The 11,997-nt window shown below is 40.8% G+C and overlaps 2 long non-coding RNA genes across 2 annotated transcripts; one reads left to right on the forward strand and one right to left on the reverse strand.

Annotated features, from left to right (window-relative positions):
* The first annotated feature begins 6,117 nt into the window (after window positions 1-6,117).
* LOC138796735 (uncharacterized) lies at window positions 6,118-7,476 on the forward strand. The gene is made up of 2 exons (XR_011363808.1): window positions 6,118-6,272; window positions 7,128-7,476. It is a non-coding gene; the product is annotated as an uncharacterized lncRNA (long non-coding RNA).
* A 1,819-nt stretch (window positions 7,477-9,295) lies between these two features.
* LOC138796736 (uncharacterized) lies at window positions 9,296-10,500 on the reverse strand. Its single transcript, XR_011363809.1, has 2 exons — window positions 10,433-10,500; window positions 9,296-9,652 (listed from the first exon to the last, which is right to left on the reverse strand). It is a non-coding gene; the product is annotated as an uncharacterized lncRNA (long non-coding RNA).
* Window positions 10,501-11,997: the final 1,497 nt, after the last annotated feature.

Below are 11,997 nucleotides of genomic sequence, written 5' to 3' on the forward strand. Positions count from 1 at the left end.
AATGTTGTTTTCTTTTAGTGTAACACAGTGCTCTCTGCTGCCACCTCTGTCCATGTCAGGAACTGTCCAGAGCAGGAGAGGTTTTCTGTTTCAATATATTTTATTGAATTTTTTCCATAGAACTTTGCAAAACAAATGCACATTTTTGCAAACAAGAAAAAGAATACAACATACATAACACATTGTATAGATGAAGTGTATAGAAAGCTAAAGGAAATAAACAATAAACCATAAAGTAACATGTGTTAAAGTTATCCATAAAGGTAGAATAAGTCTGCAAGTAATATCGGTTTACGAACATATTACTATATTCCTATGGGGATTTGCTACTGCTCTGGACAGTTCCTGACATAGACAGAGGTGGCAGCAGAGAGCACTGTATCAGACTAAAAAGAAAACAGCATTTCCTGCAGGTCATCCAGCAGCTGATAAGTACTGGAAAGACTTAAGATTTTTAAATAGAAGTAAATTACATATCTATATAACTTCCGGACACCAGTTGATTTAAAAGAAAAAGATTTTCACTGGACAACCCCTCTAACTGATCACTGTGTAATACTTTGTTTCTCCTGTGGTGGCACTGTAGGGAAGTTGATCACTTACTACCATGTTCTCTCACCGATCACAACTGATCGCCAGGAGTCAAATCAGGTCAACACTAAGAAGTAGGAGATTATTCCAAGCGGAGAACTCCTTTATGCAGATTTTTTTCTCAGAAACCCATAGCTTCTCAGAATCCCAGGGTTAAGAATGCATGCCAACCTCAGAAAGCACCCAGTCATGCCATCCTGTCCATGCATGTTCAAAATGGAACGGACCAGAGAAACTTCACCTGGTATTTACTTAGTAACTAATGAATGTTCACCTAAGGAACAGGACTGAGCCAGACTCCGAATCGTGTATCCTCTTTCCTTTCATCTGCAGCTATAGAAGTGTGATGCCAGGGATGGGAGAGAAGGAATACAATGTCAATACTTGCACGTTCACATTCCTCCTCGCTTGTCTCATCGGATATGTGTATTTTCTGTGCACAATGACAAGATAAGACGTCCGTGCAGTTTTCTTAAATGCAACATCAGCAGAAGCTTCTATAAACTATAGAAACGTTGATATAATATTATCCATAATCCCATAGTATATCTGCCCAGGTACGACATTACATGAGTATTTCTATGAGGAATCTTTCACAATCAAACATGGTGTAAAGTAAAACTGGCTCAGTTGTCCCTAGCAACCAATCAGATTCCACTTTTCATTCCTCACAGACTCTTTGGAAAATGAAAGGTGGAATCTGATTGGTTGCTAGGGGACACTGAGCCAGTTTCGCTTTACACCATGTTTGATAAATCTCCACCATAGTGTTTAAAGGCGTTGTCCTGAAAGTTGATTTCATATACCCTATTAGGGAATTCCGATTAAATAGAAGAGGTCCCCTGTTTAAGAACCTCATCTCTTGGCTAGGGTGGAAAACGGTAACAAAGAGTGTCTCTTGCTCTGGAGGACCTATCCTGTCCTGCATTACATGGACAGCCCATTGATTTGAATGGACATGATGTAATACTTAATTTCCCCTGTGGTGGCGCTGTGGGGAAATTAAACACTGACACTTTTCTCACAAATTACTCATTACTCACTAATTACAGGATGATGGAATGATTTGTGATCAGTTTATTGTCAAGGGATCTTTCTAACTAGTAGGTCCACAATGAAGAATACCTTAAAGGAGAAGTCCGGCCAAAACTATTTTTTAATATGTTATTACTTACGGAAAGTTAGACAAATTTCTAATGTACATTAATTATGGGAAATGCACATATAGGGCTATTTCTCTTAATTTAGTAGATCAGGGAGACTTCAGATTCTCTAAAAAAAGATGACGTCACGAACCGGGGGTGTAATTACAATGAATCGCCAGCAGGGGCGCACTATATATACAAGTCAATGAGTACCACCGAACCGCCATTGCCGCTGCTCTGGACTACACTGAACTACTACTCCCATCACCTGCTCATAGCATGAGAAGGTGATGGGAGGTGTAGTAGCTTGGTTATCGCTATGAGATCGCTATGATGCTGCCGGGCACCACTCATCACTGCAGCCATCATCCCCCTCCGCTCCCCCCTCCTGCTTCTTCCGGGATCCGGCAACTTTACACTATCTGATGACTGACTCCCCGCCCGGCCGCCGCTCTCCGATCACAAATACCGGCTCCCGGTGCTTCCTGGTGTCTCCGGACGGCACATGTGATCGGAGAGCTGCGGCTGGGCGGGGAGTCAGCCATCAGATAGTGTAAAGTTGCCGGATCCCGGAAGAAGTAGGAGGAGGGAGCGTAGGGGGATGATGGCTGCACAGTGATGAGCAGCGCCCGGCAGCATCAGCGGCGATCTCATGGCGATAACCAAGCTACTACACCTCCCATCACCTTCTCATACTATGAGCAGGTGATGGGAGTAGTAGTTCAGTGTAGTCCAGAGCGGCGGCAGCGGCGGGCGGCGGCGGTTCGGCTGGCTTAATGTAATGAATATCCAAATGTACTGATTGATTACATTTATGGAATACTTTGGGGAGCAAGGACATTTGCTCCCCAAAGTATTCCATAAATGTATTCAATCAAAAACATACTGTATATTACATTTACATACACATCAATTGTAAATCCAATGGAGTGTCCAGCAGGGGTGCACTATATATAAAAGTCAGTGGTATTCATTGACTTCTATATATAGTGCACCCCTGCTGGACACTCCATTGCAATTACACCCCCGGTTCGTGACGTCACTTTTTTTTAGAGAATCTGAAGTCTCCCTGATCTACTAAATTAAGAGAAATAGCCCTATATGTGCATTTCCCATAATTAATGTACATGTGAAATTTGCCTAACTTTCCATAAGTAATATCATATTAAAAAATAGTTTTGGCCGGAGTTGTCCTTTAAAAGCAAATGTACCATTAGAGTTACTCAATAAAGACTTCAATATCAAACTATAACGGTGCCCTCCATTGCTTTAATCATTGTCCGATTGGTTTATATATATATGAAGATGTCTAGTTTGGTGCACTGGAGGCGGGCCCAACACCCCAGTGCACCAATAACTCTTCCTCTCTGTCACCTGCCACCTTCAGAATCAAATCTTTCCCCAGCCTGGCGCATCTACAAGGAGAGGAGATATTGGTGCATTGGTTGGGTGCTGGGCCCGCCTCCAGTGCACAAAACTAGACAAAACATCTGCATATATACAAACCAAAGGACTTCGGTAAACGGGTGGTGATAGGAAGAATAGACAGCACTGTTACAATGTGCAAGGCAGCGCCGATCAGGTTATATGGAAGTCTTTATTAGGTAATTATAATGGTACATTCACTTTAAGGCTGGGCTCACATTATGCACTTAGCAGCCATTTTTTTCTATTAAAAATTTAGTTCTCTGAAAACTTTGTCAACAGTGTTTAACTTTCTTAAAAGGGTACTCTGTTTAAACAAAAATTGTTTTAAATCAACTGGTGTCAAAAAGTTATACAGATTTGTAATTTACTTGTATTAAAAAATCTCAAGTCTTCCAGTACTTATCAGATGCTGCATGTTCTGCAGGAAGTGGTGTATTCTTTCCAGTCTGACAAAGTGCTGCCACCTCTGTCCATGTCAGGAACTGTCCAGAGCAGTAGCAAATCTGCATAGAAAACTTCTACTGCTCTGGACAGTTCCTGACATGGACAGAGGTGGCAGCAGAGAGCACTGTGTCAGACTGAAAAGAATACACAACCTCCTGCAGGACATGCAGCTGCTGATAAGTACTGGAAGATGAGCTTTTTAAACAGAAGTTATTTACAAATCTATATAGCTTTCTGACACAAGTTGATTTAAAAATGTTTTTTTTTTCCTCTCCGGAGTACCCCTTTTAGAAACCTTAGAAAATAACTGGAAATTTATTAAACCACGTTTTGCTTCTATTGAGGAACTACCATGTCTCTTTATGAGATTTCATCAAGAAAAATGCAATAAAAACGCACCATGTCAACCCAGCCTCAGAGGTTAAACCTCCACCTATTAATACAGTCAATCTTAGCTGTCACAAACCGTATGTCCATTGTGACCACCAGAACATATGTCTAATATACACATGTCCTCTCATCAGTGATATATACATCTATACATCATATCATATATATGTGCCTGTGGTGGTGCCCCAACCTGTATATTAATGCAATCTAAGGGGAGGGGAGAGAAAGGAATGTTAGAAATGCATCAGAAAAATCATAAATTTTACAATTTATTTCAATCCCTGGTGGCGGCGGCGTCCTCGGCTGCAGCGCACATTCTCACACTTACAGATGAGAAGAGAAGAAAACAGTGGATGACAATGAAAATAAACGGAGAATGTGCTCAGAATGTGATACATAAATGATCTGTTAAATACAGGCCTCCGACCACATAGACCATTGGAAGGGCCTCAGCCACCGATCATCTCTTTCGCGTCTTCGGGTAAAGCTGTCGAGTTCAGCAATTCTTTTTTTTTTTTTTTTTGTACACAACCACATACCGACCAAGAAGTTTTTGGAAAAAATGTCAAAGTTTAAATAAGGTCAAGTGAATTGTTTTATGGAAACATTTGGGTTTTTTTATTTTGGGGAGGGGCGAAAGGTGACCAGGAATTTACAGAACAATACTGGCCTCAATGTGTTTATACAGCTCCGTGACCTCAGAGTATGATCTTCTAGTGCGGTGGAGATTTGGTTGGATTTGGGTTTACACAAATGAACCACACGAGACATACAGATTTTTGTGTAGGTGTACGGCAGTCTAAAGGGGACGTCGCTGTGGTTGGCACAAATGGGGGACGATGTTTTGATTGTTCTTGTTGAGGAGCAACCATTGCTGGCGCTGACATGGCTCATGGGACTCCCATAGAACTCAACAGCAGTCATATAAAGCTCAGTGTAAAAAGAACCAACCAGAAGGACACTGGACAGCAATGTTCCCTTAAAGGGTTTTCAAACTAACAATTCAATTGTTTCGGAACAATAGGTGATCAGTGGCTGTTTGGTAGAGGTCCAACTGCTGGGGTCCTCCCCTATAACAGAGAAACATGGTCCCCTTTCCCCCCGGTTGAATAGTGCCCCATCCAGACATGCATGTTTTTGCTCCATTCAACTCTATTATTCCCCAGAGTCCTCTTATGTATTCCAAAGTGCGAACCCAAAGATGCCCTCAAGGCCCTATTACACGGAGCAATTATCTGCAAATCAGGCAGAGATCAGCTGACGAGTGAGCAATCCCTCACTTGTTGGCTGATGTAATAGCATATGCATGTAATAACTGATGTAATAGGCTCAATAAGCAAGCGTTGTTCTAGCACATGGGTCTCCAAACTGCGGCTATCCAGCTGTTGCAAACCCACAATTCCCATCATACCTGGACAGCTAAAGCTTTGTGTTTGGCTGTCCAGGCATGATGGGAGATGTAGTATTGCAACAGCTGGAGGGCCGCAGTTTGGAGACCCATGATCTAGCAGATTCACACTTTTTTATGCCATGCATCAGGTCATCTAATAAGACCTTAAAGGGGCAACAAGGAAAATTCCAGGGGCAGCAGAGTATTGTAATAACATTATAAAACATCTCCATGCACAGTCCCCCATCAGGCTCCTGAAGCTCCTGAATCTGTGATGTCACGGCCCCATTCAGAAATGCCCGCTCAGCCAATCGGTGACTGAGGCAGAACACCGGGACAGCCCAGGGTATGTATATGCATCCACAAATACCTCTACACTCTAAATTCCTAAAGTATGAATGCTTGGCCAAAGGGTCAGTAGGGATAGCTGTGCCAACAACTCTCTCATGTGTATGGACATTTTTAAGAACCAAACTAGAACCATTAATTGTGAATTTACATATATATATATATATATATATATATATATCATACATTCACAATTAATAGTACTAACTGGAAATTGCTACAAAAGGAGACTAAATATACATCATGTCAACCCCCAACTGGTTAAAAGCCTCGTTAGAAGATGAGTGGTCAGCAGTGATGGTAACTGATTATCCAGAAGGACACTGTGTTCAGTGGGGTTAATAATTAAGCCCTCTCATTGCACAGTGTGATAATACCGCGGGGCCCCTCATGTGCTGATCCCAGCTGAGTAGGAGGGCTTCTCAAGAAAGAACTTTTAATTTGTATTTTGTCAACAAAAGCTGATTAATCCTACAGAGAAGCATCTTTCTGGCAGGCCTGGCCTTTGTCCTGGAGGTCCCTGAGTACATGGAGGGGTAAGGGGGAGAAGGATTTAATAGCTACATGTAATTTACGGGTGAAAGGATGTATTTGAAGTTGTCAAACAGTTGTAAGCTTTAGAATGAGATCCAAACTTATCTTCTTTTCAAGATGGTCACAACAATTTAAAGGGGGAGTGGAGCCTGGATGTTCTTAAAAACCATTCTTTTTGCTTACTGAGATATTTTTCTTTCTTTTTTGAAAGATACCAATACAAACGAAAACAGAAATTTTAATTTTTTTACATTTTCGAAAGAAAAATGTATATCTCCTGTTAAAAAAAATTGTTATTTCATTTATTTTTCATTTATTAAGATATTTAATTCATCTACTTTGTATAGATAAAGGAATCGGAAAATTCTATTTTAATTCTAATTCTAATTCTTGTTTTTATTATTTAATCTATTTGTTTATTTATTTTCATTTTCAAAATTAAATGAACTTTTGAACCTATTCTATAAAGGTCAGAGAGGGTAAGCTCTGGGATTTTATAGAGTTAGTGCAACTTTCTCAAGCTAATCTTGTTATGAAAGTATTTTAAGAACATTCCAGATGAAATCCAACAAATTGGGTTTACACTTTTTTATTATTATTATTATTGTTTTTTTATTTACCATAATATCAGGCACATTTACTGTGAATATGAAAAAAATAAAACAAAATTATAGTTTTTTTTTCTATAGGAAACAACACAATTCTAAAAAAGAATGCAAAGATATTAGCATATTTTTGCTTGTTAAAAAAAAAAACCATACATTTTATGTGTTTCTTTTTAATTAACTTTTTTGTTACTTTATTTATTGACATATTTTAATTTAATTTTTATTTTTTCTGTGTTTTTCATGTCTTAGAAAAAGCAATGAATAGTGAGAAAGCAACGAGTTCCAGAAAAAGTCATGCCTACAGCTGGGATGATATAACAAATGCCATGAACCCAAAAACATACACATAATATAAAGAAAAAGCCACCAACAAATAAGTAGTATGCCAGAGAAATGCTTTTTTTTATTTAATTATTAACTTCCAGATGTCTGACCACAATATTTTTGAAAAAAGAGAGAGTATATAAAACCCTGGAAAATTGAAAAAACCTTACTAAATTCCAGTATTTTAAATGCAATTCTTATGTAAAATTACACAACAATTTTTACAAAATGTATAAATTTAAAATTAATAAATTTTTATGAATTTTTCACTGTTCACTCACAGAGTAGTTATTGACTTGAATTAGGATTCCACTGTTTACGGTGATTTAAAATAATTCCACCAAAGCTAAATCTGCTCAGAAGCCAAGGATACAAGGATGTATACGCCATAGGGACAGAGCATAGAGCCATGTAGAGAGGCTGCCCAATTCTGATTTGTCCTATCCTCTTTGATACTGGGTGACAAGAACCTGTGTAGGGTTTCCCTCTCTGAATGAATTATATTATTGGTGAACAAAAGGGTGAAAAATTATCACAAGGGTCATGGAAAGGTTGTTTAGGGGTTAACAAAGACTGGGCCTTTCTGTCCTGGGGGGCAGCACCTGGTAGCATAATGGTGGGAAATTATTTTGATCTCTGCAATGTGATTTCCCTCCTTCTATGGACATTAGTGAAATTGATGACATGAAAACATTAATACAAAAAAAAAATGTAATTGCTGGATTTATGATACATTTTTGTGGTTTATAATACACAGACTGGTTTCACATGGACGTATTTTTATGTCCTTATTATGGCCAAAAATCCCAGCTGTCAGTTTGGGTTATTGGCCCCACAGTAAGGCTACAAGGATGTTAAAAGTTTTCATCAGCTTTGATCTGGGTGTTAAGTCCCTAACCAGTCGTTAGAATGAGCCGGGAGAAGTGCACCACAGAGAACTTCCCTCCTTAGCTCTACACCTTGCAGCACAGGATGGGTTCTATAGTCAGTGTACTGTATGATGCCAATATCCGGTGGAGAGATAGCAGAGCAGCAAGCCGTACAGAAAGAGCTCAGCCACGCGCGTCTTCCTGCACAATCTAATGATTGTTGGGGGCCTGAAGACCCCGATTCTCAAACAAAAAGTTGTCAAAAGTTTATGAAATCACAGGGACAATTTAAAGGGGTTGCACAGAGAACAGAATACCTGCATAATGCCAGCGCAACATTGGTGATATTGCCAAACTACTGGTCATCCTGTACAGGTGTGGTTTTGTCCACAAGTGATGATGACCTACCCCTACCCTATGCCATCTCTGAAGGTATACTCCTAAGGCCACAGCGTTCCCACAGCGTAAGAGACCGGCCGTTCCGTGACCCGGTCGGGTATGCGGTACCGGCCAGATGATCTTTCGGGCCATAGAGTTCTGATGCGGGCACATCCATGTGGGCCCGCATCAGAACACTCCAATGCACACTATGGAGCAAGCGGCTGGATTCGCTCATTCCACAGTGTGCACTGACATGGTTTTCTGCGGCCACTATTCACTGAATAGCAGCCACAGAAAACTGACATGTCAGTTGTTTGCGGCGCCGCTAAGGATCCCGGCCGGAGCGTATACCATGTGTAAACACTCCGGACGGGATCCCATAGAAGGAAAGGTAACGTATATTTTTGTAATATATGTTGTGTGAACATAGCCTAAGGCTGCATTCACATGTTCCGTAAAAGTTGTCCGTGATCATGGACAATTTTGTAGCCCATTGGTTTCTATTGGACTATTAACATGTTCCTTTTTTTTTTTTTTTTTTCATGGATCCGCAAGCGGTTCAGTGAAAAAATAGGGCATGTCATAACTCAGGGGATTGGGAGATCCAGCCCCGCCTTCTGTGAGATCATGCCCTGCCCCCTGTCTGCATCATCAGCCTGATCTCAGCAAACACACACAATGTGAGACAGAGGCATGGAACATTAGTCTCCTAAGGAGGGATAGCAGCAGGAGACAATGTGAATTGGCACAGAGGCCATAGTTCTTCACTTCCAGGATTTCTATCAGCTACCAGTGTGGCAGAACTGCACAGATACAGTAATACATTGTATAGACACACCTATATAACTTTTAATGTACTTTTAATAGAAAACAAGTTTTTCTTATCCGGATTTCCCCTTTAAGCAATGGAAAGAGAAGAAGGATAATAATAAAACCAGCTGTAATTTCTTACCCCTAAGATTTTTTTTTTTGTCCAGTGGTCCTACATTTGCTATAGAGAGAAATCTATCAATCAACACTGGTGGGGCGGGAAAAGCCACCAGGGACCACCCTGATATTTTTTGTAGTTCAGGCGGCATGAATTTTTTTTTATATAGATTTTCCCCATTCTTCATACTTCATCCACATTATGATGGAGAGATCCCCCTCCTGTGATTTTCTCCAGGGACGCTTTACTCTCTCTATATCTTTCTTTACAACCTGCGATTAATAATAAAAATGATGACACCTTATATGAAGAGCTTCTCAAATAACTTGACATATTAGCCTATATATTATTCCAACATGAGCCTGAGTGAGGATTTCAGACTCCCGTTTCCTTTCCCATAAATCTATGCTCTTAAATTTACTTTTACTTCATAAATCCCTCATTATTTCTTCATAAAATTGAGAAGCCATATTTTTCCCCCCAAGATTAAAGGGAATGTGGCATGAGAAAATGATGTGTTGTTTAAATCAAGATTTATGTTAAACATATTTTTGAAGAATTTTAGTTGACTTTTATTCTAATTTTCCATTTTACTATATATATATATTATATAAAAAAAAGTTTCCACTCACACCACTAGGCATAAGCTAAGCTGATACTTCTTATTCTTCTGTGATAATAGGGAGGAGGCTGCTGTAAAATGATCCATACAGTATTATAATAAAGGTGACACCAATACACAGCAATTTCAAGGGATGAAACTCACAGCTCAGCCTCCCCCTCTCTATGGAATGACCTTTTCAAATGTCACGGAATATGTTCAGCATTGCCTCCGATTCATGACCATGGGACAGGGCCTGTCCATTGCTGTCTATATGCATGGGGCTGACTGTGAAGCATGTTGATAAAAGTTGTTAAAAACAGCTTAATATGCAAAAAAACAAGTATGAAAAAATTGCAATCAGAATAAATTTCTTTAAATGGGTTGTATAATAGAAAGCTAGTTTCAAAGTGCTCAAGCTGGCTTAGAAAAAAGGAAAATGATCTCCTACCGCAGCTGTGCCGGCAGAGCCTGATCTCTGTGATCGACACTTGCTGGGTTCGTCTAGGCAGAAAATCCTTGCTCAGACAATCCTGGGTAGGTCACTGCTTTGGCTAGAAATTGGCTGCTTATCAAGACATGACCTTTAAGCCCTGTGGCAATACACTGTAAATAATTGACTGCCAACAATCATTCAGCCATCAGTTATCTCTCCCATCCCGCCCCCGTCTTCCCCATACACAGAAACGTTTGACATGGCCGAGCATTCCTGTGTTCTCTATGGGGAGGGGAGGGCTAAGTTATGGTCAGAGAGCTCTGGCTACAGCTTATCTTTTCCAAAACCATGGGGTCAAGCAGTGACTTTCCATTATGCCCCTTTCTCCACCAACATCATCTGTCAGTGGTCGTTTCGGGAGAACCCCATACACCTTACATTGACGGCCGGACCTACCACTAGCAGAGGATAAGTATCTCTTTAAAAATTCTAAACCCCTATACCTCTGATGTAACCAAGTAGGCAAGTAGGACTGCTGCATCCCTGCTTTACTATTAGCATAAATGGTCATATTATATTTTTGTATGGTTATGAACCAGGTGCCCCCAACTATACTGGGAAATGTCCTGTTATGTATACAGGATAAATGGCGATAAATTACATTTTTATATCTGTGCCATAGTTTACACATTGTTTTGTTAAAGTTTTTCCGCATTTATTAAAACCCTGCTCCTATTCCAATATCTTTAATGTGTTTGTTTGTTTTTTAATAAATGCTGATTTTATTAGTAAGGGTCCTGTTAACGTTTGCCAATTTTATGGCTTTCCCTAAATTGCTAACAAATTCTTGTCTAAGCTAAATAATACAACTACAGGCCCTATTCCACAGAACGATTATCGGCTGTATTCGGCCGCTATCGGCCGCTACGGACGATAATTGTCCCGTGGAATAGAGTGGAACGATCAGCCGACATTGTTCATGTCGGCTGATCGCTGCAGTCGCTTGTTTTTCAATATGTTGAAAAAAAAGCGACTGATACAGCAACGATCTGCTGCCGTCGCTCTGTTGAATAGAAGCATCGGCAGCAGACGCTGCTGTATCCTATGGGCTGCCCGGACGATCAGCGATCACCCGGGCAGCCCCCCCCCCTGCAGCTCCCTGCCGCCCCTCCCACATTCACCCGCTGGAGCCGCGTTCTCGGCAGCTGAGAGCGCTCGTTTGCTCCTCTAGACGGCCCATGGAATCGGGCCATTAAGCTCGACAAACGACCACAATAGGAACAATCTGCTGCCATCACTCCTGTGAAAATAGGAGGGACGACAGCAAACCGCTGCTTTCTTCTATGGGTTGCCCGGATGATCTAATGATTGCCCGCAAAGCCCCCACACGCAGCTCCCTCCCCCTGCTCTTACTCGCTCACTATTGCTCGTGTAATAATGCCGGCAGTGGGCGCGGGGACGAGTAGCAAGTGAGCCCCAACCTGACAGGTCAGCTCACTTGCTGTGAAGATCGGGCTATGTAATAGGGGTTTAATTCTTTTTCCATGGTATAAAACGAGGATGAACCTGGTTGACCATTG

The sequence above is a fragment of the Dendropsophus ebraccatus genome, chromosome 7 (assembly GCF_027789765.1).
Source record: "Dendropsophus ebraccatus isolate aDenEbr1 chromosome 7, aDenEbr1.pat, whole genome shotgun sequence".
In the NCBI taxonomy this organism is placed as follows: domain Eukaryota; kingdom Metazoa; phylum Chordata; class Amphibia; order Anura; family Hylidae; genus Dendropsophus; species Dendropsophus ebraccatus.